Raw genomic sequence first — 9,274 nt, 5'->3', positions numbered from 1 at the left:
ATTAAAAATTGCAATGTGAAAACCTACAATGCAGAATTAAAGGAAATTTAGGGAGATATAGGCCCTGATTTATATGTTGCAATACATTACACACACATTGTATATATAAATGTATATAAGTATATAGGAGTCGTAGGAGTTTGTAGTGATCCGAATTTGGTCCCTACCCCGATGGTCAGGGTCTGCGTATTTGCATTTCTGCACATGTGTAAACCCCAGCCGTGAACGGCCGGAGCAAGATACTCACGGCGGGGAAGGAGGAACGGGGGAGGTGGTGGCGCTAGGTAAGCTGCGAGCTAATCAGAATCACCCCCATAATGTACACACTCACACATATACTCTGTCTTATTTACAGCAGCAGCATGTTGTGGATGAGATGGGCAGCTGGCATGACATTACTAAGCCCCACCCCCTCACTGCAAAATATCGGGAGGGAGCCGGGCCACAATAACGTCATTTTAATGGAATTACATCATAATGGCTCCACTCTCCTCATCATTGACTTGCAAATCCCACAAGGGGATGGGACTTAGTAATATCAAGCACGGTCTCTAGATTTGAGGTCAAACAAGGTCAAAGTGTATCTGTGTATCTGTTTTCTCATAGTCTGCACCTTATTCCATCAGCCTCATCTGCACCTGTTCTCATTTTCAATGTGTTCTCTGCGTACTGTATTTTGTATGATTTGTAACTCTGAAATTACATTGCTGGACAGTTTTGTGGTGTCTTACATATAAACAATGATAATGGTTATAGGCCGTCCGCTGTGTAATCTTTATCACAAAACTATTTTGTGTGTAAATCAAGACACATTTTGATGAAACATTTCTGGATCAGCCCAAAACATCCAGATATAATCAGGAACATTGTGGTGTTTATAATCCCATTTTAATATCAAGTGAGCCATTCATTCTTCTGCTGTAACAAGCTCTTGTGTTTGCCTGGCTGCATTCGGTACTAGAATCTTGGAAAGATTGCAGGGAAAAGTCATCTCGTCCATAGAGCTTTGATTAACGAGTATTGGCAAATCCTTACATTCCGCCTTGGACTGCATGAATAGAGCTTAAAGTTGTCAAATGTATTGTAATAAATCAGCATTAAAGAAGTGACATGTCGGCTATCATTGCTTACTGGAATCCAGCTTACTTAAAGGTCTTCGTGATGATTATTTTTCTTTCTTATTAAATTATCAATTTTCTGCAGACTGTAAAGGAAAAATTAAAAAAAAATAAGTTTTATTGCAGGTGGCTGATTTGTAAATAATTAAAATTAGAAGGGTGGGTGCATTTTATTTTTCTAAAAAAAAAAGGACCACTTACGGTATACACGAAGCAAGAATTCTAATGCAGAGAATGGTTTGTCACAACCACCGATCATCATCGAGTTCACGTCAAATTCCACCTCCCTTCCTAGAGATCCGCCGTCTCCCATGAAAGCAATCATTTTCCCAATCCTCTTAGGACCTTATTCTGGTTCATTCGCTCGGATGCGAATTCGCACTCTTGCGAGTGAACCAGATCCCGCCTTGCGAATGGTGGTATGCCGGGCCACCATTCGCAAGGCATGTACGTTCGCACTGGTTGCGAATGGCTGTTTTACATAAACATCCATTCAAAGCCTGCGGGCTAACACCCACATCATTCGATGGTCGGCGACCATCGAATGATGTGGAACGTGCACGCAGATCTAAGATAACCTTAGATCTGTGTGCAAATTTGGAGGGAAGTGGGTGGGCAGTTGACATGCGGTGATGTCAGGTGCCCGCCCCCCGCAACCGCGTCATCGGCACAATACCATGAGAACACCCAACATAAAATGCTGGCCGTTTCCACATGGTACTGGGCCGCCCTCCATTCGCAAGGATGGGAACAGTTTGTTCGCCATGTACGTACGCACACAGCGCATGCACATGCGCAGAAATGCGAATGCGTAAAGTGAAAATATCAGCCCCGTGCGAACGCACATGGCCTTGTAAACAGACCAGAATAACGTCCTTAGCCCTCCTATCCCATTGACACTTTGAACATCCTCCTGTATGTCCCCTCTTCCTCTCCCATCCTTTCATGACCACTGATTTAGCCTCCTTCTGTTTTTAAAAAAAATGTTTTGTCAAATTGTAACAAAGGGGCCGATTCAGGATCTCTCATAGCAACTAAGTCCCAACCAACAAAATTGGCGCAAAGACAGGCAAGGGGGTCGGGGATGAGACAAATCTGGAACATAGAGCATATGTTACCCAAGAGCTTATTCCAAAATCGTCTGATTTTGTGACACTCCCAAAAGAATTAGTAAAATGACACTTTGGACACATGGCATTTCATACATTCTCCTGTGACTGAAGGCACGAATTGGGAAAGGCATGCGGGGGCAATATATGCTCGTTGGATGGTTTTGACATGGACTTCTTGTAGGTACGAGGAGCTAAGTATTTTGAGAGTAGCCTCGTAGGGAGCGCCTAATTTATCCGTGGATTGCATTGAGAGGATGTCCGTCACCCACTGGTCATACAATTTGGACCAACGGATGTCACATGTATTTTGCAATAGTTGGAGGTAGAATGGTTTTCGCCTAAAAGTGGTATTACTATTCTGGGAAGCGCTATAAAGGGTCGGTTTGTAAGGTTGAGGCATAAGTACACCAAGAGGTCCTTAAAGAGTATAAGTAGTGGCAGATTTGCAGGTACATAAATAAGTGGTTTTGTGGAATCGAGTACTCCTCATGAAGCTGAGCAAAAGACTTAAAAGAGCCCCCAGGATCGAACACCCTGGAAGAGTCAGATAGACCCTTGTCTCTCCACAAGCAGTAAGCTGCATTGGTCAGGGAGGGGGAAAAGTCGGGGTTGCCCCAAAGAGGGATTCTATGAGTAATAACGGGGTTCCTTTTTAATTTCCAGATCATCATTTGCCATGCATAAAAAATGTCATGGAAAAGTGGGTTGGCCAGTATGTGTGGTGGTATCTCAGAGGCCTTGGAGTGTAGTAGAGCTCTGGGGGAGTATGGGTGTAAGAAAGCAGCATCTAGTTCAGGGTTGGTGAAAGAATCAGTGTTGTTAATCCAATTGGATGCACATCTCAGGAGGGTGGCTACATTATATGATGCAAAGTCATGGACGCCTACTCCTCCGCAGCTTCTGGGGGCAGATATTTTGTAAAAGGCAATCCTAGGTCTTTTCCCACTCCATAGGAAGGAATTCATTACATTTCTAAGTGTCTGTAGGTCATGTTTAGTCAGTGAGAATGGAAGCATCTTCAGTAGGTAAAACAATTTAGGGGAAATTACACTCTGGAGAGCTGCAACACGGCCCAGACGTTTCGGGTTAAAGTATCCCCAAATATTTAATGTGTGAGTTTGCTATAGTAAATTGGAATGTGGTAGGGGAATTCAGAGGGGTTAAGATCGGGTATGGAGAGATAAAGGAGTTCAGATTTAGAGTAATTTACTTTGTATCCAGAGCGGGTACCAATCGAGTCAATAATGCGTGTTATATCGAGAATGGACCGGGCCGGGTTTGAAATAAATAAAAGCATATAATCCGCGAAAAGGGAAAGTTTAAATTCTAAGGGGCCTATTGATTTGCCTGTATATAATTGGGAAGAGCGTAGACCAATGGCGAGGGGTTCAAGAACAATGTCAAAAAGTAGGGGGGAAAGGGGTCAATCCTGCCTGGTGCCCTTGTGTATAATAAAAGGATCTGAGAGGAGGCCACTGCATGTGATTTGGGTGTGAGGGGCATGTTTAATAAGGAGAAGAATGGAAAAGAAGCCATCAGGGAAACCAAAGTTAGACAATGTTGCATATAAGTGTGACCATTCTACCAGCTCGTAGGCTTTCTCCACGTCTAGGGACAAAATCATAGGGCTTGACAGTGAGGAGGGGAGGGTATTATTTGTAGAGGCTGAGATAGCACTAAGGACCTTTCGCATATTTAATTCTGAGTGGTGGCCGCATATAAAGCCCATCTGGTCAGGGTGTATAATCAGGGCCTGGGGCTTTGTCACATTTTACTTTTGACTTTTTCTGTTGTTATTGGGGCGATTAGGGATTGGAAAAGATTTTAAGATACTGTGGGAGTCGGCAAGGGGGACCAAAATTCATGTGGGAGTGGGGGAAGAGTGGGGGAGGGGGGCCTGAGTATAATTCTGTGTAAAAAGAGTGTAACACTGCAGCCGTGTCAGCATCTTTGGAGGTCAGGGTCCCCTGTGCCATTTTTAGAGGAAGAATATGTGAGAGAAGGCAGGTTCCTTGTAGCTTCCCTGTTTTATTCCCCAGTTTGTGAAATCTGTAGTTGGTAGAGAACAGTTGCATATCGCCAGCCACCTCTATATGGAAAACTAAGCAAAAAGCTTAGTGGGTGCCCAACTAACATATACGTACCCATTTTCAGAATTGGTTTTAGCAGTTAGATAGGTTTGTTTGTTAGGGTCATTGGGGTTTGTATTGTTGGAAATACAGGGTTAGTGCATTTTGCAAGGCTAAATATTTTTCAGTATATTTCTTTTTGGTGTTAGCTGCATAAGAAAGTATTTCCCCTCGTAGGACCACCTTGGCGGTCATCCAGAATAATTTGGGGTCAGAATCGGCATGCTCATTATTGTTTGCTAGGAAGCAGTCCCAGGCTGATTCTAATCTTTTATGAAATTTTAAGGATTTGGCCAGGTATGATGAGAATTTCCAAACCCCTGGCTTATGTGTAGGTTGTAGTTTCCCCAGAGTGATGGAAATAAGGGCGTGATCAGATATAGTAATTAGGTTAATGTGTGCCTCGCTGACTAAAGGGAACAAGGAATGGGATATTAATATGTAATCAATCCTGGAAAGAGTGGAGTGCGCTGCGGAGAGACAGGTGTAGTCCCTTTCTGTGAGGTGAAGAGCTCTCCAGCCGTCAATCAATTGGAGATTATCCTAAAAGCTGGTAAGCCTAGTTTAGGGAGTGTGGGTGGATGTACTCGGGAAGAGGAGCGATCAAAACTATGAATGGAGTGGGGCCTTTGGAGATAATAAGGGCCGTTAGTTTTTGCAAGAATACTTTAAAATATTTATTCGGGGCATAGACATTGCTAATTATACAGGGTTTGGAGTCTATCTGTAGGGAAAAAACTAGGAAACGGCCTTCAGGGTCTATAGTTTTATCTAGAACTTCATGAGGAATAGAGGATATAATGAGGGTAACCACCACTCAAACTTTAAAATGATAAGGGCTAGCACCAAGTACCTTCCAACCAAGCATATTGAGCTTTTTCACCTCCGCAGGGACAAGATGGGTTTCTTGTAAGCATGCCAGTTGAATACCTCACTTGTTCAGACACAGGAGAATCTTACCTCTTAGCAGGTAAATTGAAGCCAGCCACGTTCCATGAACAAACTTTCAGGTCAGACATCTTTGGCTATTGGTATAAGGCAAAACATAAGTACATGAAGAGATACAATTCTGCGGTAGAGTACAAGAGGGAGGAGAGGGGAGGGAGAGAAAACATACAAGGGGTGGGTAAAAAACATTCAAACCTATATACAAGACTACAATATAAGGGCCCAAGCTGTTCACAATGAGTTGGGAGCAGTAGTAACAGTGCCATAAGAAGCCTAGCATTTGCGAACAGCTTGCTTCTGGAGAAACTGAAAAACTCTAGAAACTTAGTTACCCAGGACAACAATCCCGGGTATTGTACCAAACACACACAGGGATTAGGAAATGAAAGGGAACACGGCGAACTCCACCACCTCCACAAGCCTAATATATCCTAGGTAGGGATAAATGGAAGGGATAGCAGGGTCATCTTCTCAGTAGGGTTTATTATTACAATTATATATATATATATATATATATATATATATATATATATATATATATATATATATATATATATACAATGAGGCCGGCACTCAGGAAAGGGGGATGGATGCCAAATGGACAAGCTCCAGTGCCCTCTTTCAAGAGGGGATGTATCCTCAAGGAATATGCGGCAGAAATAAGCGGCACTCGGAGGCTGATTCGTGGTGAAAACAACAGGAATATTTATTCCTTGTGCAGGGATCAAAACGTTTCGGAGCTCGGGGACCCCGTCGTCAGAATGCATTCCCTGAACTGACGACGGGGCCCCCGAGCTCCGAAACGTTTTGATCCCTGCACAAGGAATAAATATTCCTGTTGTTTTCAGCCTATATATATATATATATATATATATATATATATATATATATATATATATATATATATATACGGTCAAAAACAATCTGCACACTTGTATGGAGCGAAGATGCAGGTGCACAGTCACATAAGGGTAACTGTAATGTAAATACGGGAAACTGGCACACCAAAAAATGCAAAAGTAGAAAAAAGATTTATTCAGAAGATTCCAATAAATCAACAAAATTCAAAAAAGTTTTCAAAGTCCATGCAGTGGGAGAAGATAATTCAAAGAGATACTTAACAAGATCCCCTGCAGGTCTGCCATGCTCGACAGCTGTTTCGGTCTGCTACCGTCGTCAGGAGCATGCTAGACTGGCAGAAAAAAAACAGATATATTTAGCAGTAGAGATTGACTCAAACACGCTCACCTGTGCATCAATCAGCCTGGGTGCAAGAGGGGTCAGGCCACTGTGGCTCAAGACGCTGTAACAGCGTGCAGGCAGAGAAGCCAGAAGTGACATCACTCAGGACCGGGCGGAAGCCCGCCACCAAGCGCGTCACTATGGCATCCCGCCATAGCGTTGTGTGGAGTCAGGGAGAAGCCGCATCTGGGCTAGCCGGACACTGCCCCCCTCTCCATAGCAACACTCCACAACATAACATCGCTGACCTGGCACCATAGAGCCGCATCTAGCCGCACATAGCGCCAGTCAGAAATGCAAATGCACAAAGTAAGATGAAAAGTGGCTCAGCCCGATGATAAGAATAATTAGCACAGGTAATGAGCGATAATACTCAGTCAACTCAATTGTAATACATCTGTTGTACAATAACTGATGATATATCCAAGATATATAGGCAGTACAGTGAAAATACAAAATGACAAAAATATCACATAAAAATGTAAACAGTAAATACAGCAATATATACATCGAAGATCATAAGAAACAGTTGAAGGAATGATCCTCATTTAGTCCGTTAGGTGAAACTGAATTAAAATGGCTGATCCAGTAACATTCTATTTGAAGCAATAACTTGCCCTTATCACCTCCTCTCCTCAGAGGTGGAACATGGTCTATCGGTTGAAACAACAAGTCCTTGATGGAATACTAATCCAAAGACTGCCGGCACTCATTCAGTAATAAAGCCAACTTGCTCCCGGTGCCAGAGGTAGTAACATGTAGAATTCCAATATCCCAAAAGGAAAATAACGGCACTCAGAAGGCTGAATAACAACAAAAAAGTTTGTGTTTCCAGGTGTAAGGGGAACGTTTCGGGGAGTAACCCCCGTCCTCAGCCCCAACCTACAGCCTGGCCAGACGGGGGATACTCCCCGAAACGTTCCCCTTACACCTGGAAATACAAACTTTTTTGTTGTTATTCAGCCTTCTGAGTGCCGTTATTTTCATTTTGGGATATTGGAATTCTATATACATATATATATATATATATATATATATATATATATATATACACTTGTAAAGGAACCGCACTCAGTCCAGTAAGGGGAAACAGGGTGGTGCTCCACTTTAGAGGATTTCCATCCCAATCATAGCATTTTCATAAAGAAGTAGGCACTCACCAGCACTGAGAATTGTGCAAAACGCAGATAAAGTTTTATTTCATTTCATCATCAGGTCATCAATAATGGTCGACGTTTCGGCCCACCACAGGGGCCTTTGTCAAGACACCAACACCTGGATACAGCAGCAGACAGAGCAGACTCTGTCTGCTGCTGTATCCAGGTGTTGGTGTCTTGACAAAGGCCCCTGTGGTGGGCCGAAACGTCGACCATTATTGATGACCTGATGATGAAATGAAATAAAACTTTATCTGCGTTTTGCACAATTCTCAGTGCTGGTGAGTGCCTACTTCTTTATGAAAATGCTATATATATATATATATATATATATATATATATATACAGCTGTACAAACGATGCTGCACTCCATTCACCAAAACAAGTTCAAATTTATTAGCTTGTAGGCAACGTTCCAATGCCTATAACAGCATTTTCATCAGGCTATCGTGTGTGTGTATATATATATATATATATATATATATATATATATATATATATATATAGGCAGGCAGGGCCGGCGCTACCCGCTCAGCACATCCTGCAAAGCAGGTAGGCGCCCGCCCCGAGAGGCGCTCCCCCCCCCTCCACCTTCCTCTGACACTGCAGCTGCCGTCTCGAGTGTCACTGTCGCAGCTGTAGGGGGCACCTGGCTCCTTTATTGTGCACCGCTGCTCTCCCTCCTCCACATGAGTGACAGCGGCCATTGCGTCACCCTCCTGTCTGCACACTATTTCCAACTCAGCAGCTCCTCAGTCAGGCACGCACACTACACAGTGCAGCCTGCAGAGCGCCGAGCCTAGGTCACAGAGGGGGAGCGCCGACATCAGAGTGTTCCCCCTCTGTGTCCTAGGCTCGGCGCTCTGCGGGCTGCACTGTGCTTTGTGCGTGCCTGACAGAAGCAGCCTGACTGAGGAGCCGCCGCGCCGAGTTTGAAATAGTGTGCAGACAGGACTAGTGATGCTGTGCCACTGTGAGTACATCAGGCTTGTCTGTGATGTAGCCGGATCTGCTGCGTGCTGACAGGAACTTAAGTCAGTCTGTGGCTGTACATCTGGAGAGCACTCAGAGCAGAGAACTGTCAGCCAGGGGTCAAGACTCTCTCTGCTACTTCCTGGAAGCTAGCCCCGCCCACCACTGACTGAGCTCCGTGAGGCCAGCAACTGCTCTGCAGCTCTTCTTCCTGCGGTGAGTGCTGTGTATCCTGGGGGAGTCAGGGGCTGTATATACTTTGTATGTGTATGTGATTGGGTGTAATATAATACAGTGGTGTGTTTTCTGGGGCTTTATATTATGTGTGTATGTGTGTATGGCTCTGTAATGTAATACAGTGATGTGTGTGCTGGGGGCTGTATATAATGTGTGTGGGGGGGCTCTGTGTGTAATGTAATTCATTGATGCGTATACTCAACTAGCTGGGGGGATTTGTATAATGTAATATACTAATGTATGTATTGAATGTAATATGGGGGCGGATGTATGTAATTTATCATAGTGGGGTGTAATATGGGGGGATGTGTGTTATGTAATGGCAGTGTGTACTTGCTGTAGTATGGGGGGAGGGATTC

At 43.8% G+C, this 9,274-nt stretch overlaps 1 long non-coding RNA gene across 2 annotated transcripts; it reads right to left on the bottom strand.

The window, feature by feature from the left end:
- Window positions 1–589: 589 nt before the first annotated feature.
- Window positions 590–6,661, bottom strand: LOC146046178 (uncharacterized). Of its 2 annotated transcripts, none has more exons than XR_014465773.1 (3): window positions 6,556–6,661; window positions 5,320–5,384; window positions 590–1,204 (listed from the first exon to the last, which is right to left on the bottom strand). It is a non-coding gene; the product is annotated as an uncharacterized LOC146046178 (long non-coding RNA). The 2 variants fall into 2 exon arrangements; XR_014465774.1 differs by lacking the exon at window positions 6,556–6,661 and adding an exon at window positions 6,430–6,483.
- Window positions 6,662–9,274: the final 2,613 nt, after the last annotated feature.

The sequence above is a fragment of the Crinia signifera genome, chromosome 11, assembly GCF_055691185.1.
Source record: "Crinia signifera chromosome 11, ASM5569118v1, whole genome shotgun sequence".
NCBI classification, from domain to species: domain Eukaryota; kingdom Metazoa; phylum Chordata; class Amphibia; order Anura; family Myobatrachidae; genus Crinia; species Crinia signifera.
Note: the sequence above shows the minus strand (reverse complement) of the source record. Positions and strands in the feature narration are given on the sequence as shown.